The sequence below is a fragment of the Pituophis catenifer genome, unplaced genomic scaffold (genome assembly GCF_029215685.1).
Source record: "Pituophis catenifer annectens isolate HBS135680 unplaced genomic scaffold, rPitCat1.0.hap2 SCAF_3, whole genome shotgun sequence".
In the NCBI taxonomy this organism is placed as follows: domain Eukaryota; kingdom Metazoa; phylum Chordata; class Lepidosauria; order Squamata; family Colubridae; genus Pituophis; species Pituophis catenifer.
The window spans coordinates 158309778-158312430 of NW_027256883.1; positions in this window are offsets into that span (position 1 = coordinate 158309778).

The following is a 2653-nucleotide window of genomic DNA, read 5'->3' on the forward strand; positions in this document are numbered from 1 at the left end:
GATTGGCTAATGTGACTCAGTGATCTAGTTCACTTGTCAAACTGATTCTTCCCATAAGATTTCACAGCTTACAGTAATATTTATTTGCATTTCTTCAGTTGCCCAACCACATGACGCTGGGTGATGTACTTTAGATTTATTTGTACATCAGATAACAGAGAGGTGGGAGGAGGGAGGATAGGATAGGAAGGAAGGAAGGGAAAGAAAAAAGGGAGGGAGGGAGGGAAGAAATAAAAAAAAATAAAAGAAAGAAAGAAAATGGTAATTCCATCAGAGAATAGTGAAACCTCTCACTTAGGGAGCTCATTTTCCAGCCTAGCCCCGTACAGGGAGAAAAAACAAGATCTTCAACACTCATTAAAAGAAGAGGTTTGAGACTATTCTAAAGGGCAGGGACTGAGAATCCAAGCATCCTGGGTTGTATCAGATGTCATCATTTAATGATTGAGACTTGAAGCATACCGAGTCTATTTAAACTCACCAAATGTGCAGAAATAATGGGGAAACAGTCCCTCAAACAACTAGGCCCTGTGTCATTTAGTGTTTTGTAAATGGTAACCAAAATCTTGAATTGCACCCCAGAGACTCTGCTAACAAGTGCAATTCATAAAGGAAAATCATTTTATGGTATGCCCATAACTGCTTTTGCCTGCACAATCTGGACCAGCTGAGCTTTCTAAGTTGTCTTCAAGGACAGCCATATAAAGCACATTGCAGTAGTCCACACATAAGAAACCAAGGTTTGAGTGACTCAGAGCTGCCTCCTGGATGCAGTAGGTGCTGAAGATGAATCTCTCTGAAGGCCTTTCTGGTTACAGCTGCTATTCAGTTTTTGAGTAATTCTGTTTGGGGAAATGCAACCCCCATGGAAAGTCTCTGGTTCCATAAGATACATGCACCTACAGCCATTTGGTCTTATTGGGATCTAACTGAGCTTAATTCTGTTGCTCTCCATCCATACCCCCACAGACTCCAGGGACTGGGATAAGACCTGATAACACTTGGTCAACTAGATTAAGATACGTAACTTTTTATTATCAGTATACTGATAATACCTGGCCCTGTGTCAACAGGAGCTTACCTGGTGGCCTCATGTAGGTGTTTAATTTAATTTAATTTATCGAATTTCTATGCTGCCCAACTCCCAAGGGACTCTGGGCGGCTTACAGCAAAAAATAATACAACAAAGAACATAGGAAAATTATTAAAAAACATTTTTAAAACATTTTAAAAACATTAAAAGCCCATGCACTTTGTGTTAAACAAGAGGGATGAGACCATTACGTCCTCTACACCCTACAGGTCAGGAACTTTGGATTTCCTTTCTCAAGCCCACCAACTGGAACAGGCTATGGAGGAATGTGGAGCTCCATCACAAAATCATGCCCCCAATCCTCAGTTGTTCCAAATGTATACCGTAATTGATAATATTGTTGTCTATTGATAGATCAAGGAAAGTCAGGTTGCACCATTCCTGTCCCAACTCTGCTAATGTAATGGCTTATGGGAGTGACCTTGAGAGATTGGGCCCAGAGATGTTGCCTAGGAAACGGATAAGAGTCAGCATAGTCTGCAGCTGGATAATGAGGGTAGGGGCAAGAGGCTCAGAAGAGACCCTAATTTCTCAGGGTAAGATTATCTGGCAGCAACATTGTTGCAACACAAGCAACAAGTGGATGAACAAATGACTTATTTGCAAAGTGCCATGATAAAACTAATATAACAGCCAGGGCAGAGTTTGTTCCAACTTGTGGCAGCACAACAGAGGGCAGCTCAGTCAAAATTCAGAAGGGACCAGGATCAATTCCAGACATTTACTGCTCAATGTGCAGGCAGGGTGATGGTATTTCCCACTGATCACACCAAAGTGACTTTTGTGCTGAAGGAAGCAGCAGCTAAGCAGGCAATATTATTAATTGAGGGGAATAACTATGGGAACTTCGTGTATAAATTCAAAGGACACTTTGGAGATCCCATAGAGAGAATTGATGTTAACTGAGATATCCAGAATCTCAAGCAGGGACAGAGGAGAATACGGTCATATATATTTCAAACTTTTTAACTTTCATGCTGGCAATGTAGGATGAAATGACTTAGTCCTGACTGACAGTTCAAAGAAGGGCTGGGAGCTCAGAATGACCCAAGGAACAGTTCAACTCTTTTTCTTTTGGGGTGGGAGAGCTTGTCTTTAGATACAGAAAATTGGTCAATCATGATTTCTGACCTAGGAAGTCAGCTGAGTTTCAAACTTTAGTATGCCCACTTTCACTTATTAAATATTAAAATTTATCTTCCTCACATTACTGGAGACTAATAGTCTGAAAAGATTAACTGTTTCAGCAGTATTTAAGATGCTATATTTCATATCAGCAAGACAATTGGACTGGTCTCATACAGTACCTCTTGCTGAATTTGCTTAAAATGTAACATACTCCTTTATCCCAAAGAAGCTTCTTGGATGAGAAGTGAAATGTCTTCAAAGAAAAACCAGAAAGTCCATCTGTCTCTTGAAAAAGCACCTTTGGGACAACCATGATCTGAATGACTGAGAATCTCCATAGACACACTCCTTTATTGTTATATCCCTGTTCCAAGCAATTTAGGGATTCCATCCACAGGTCTTACCAACAACCAGGCGAGAAAGTGCCATCCT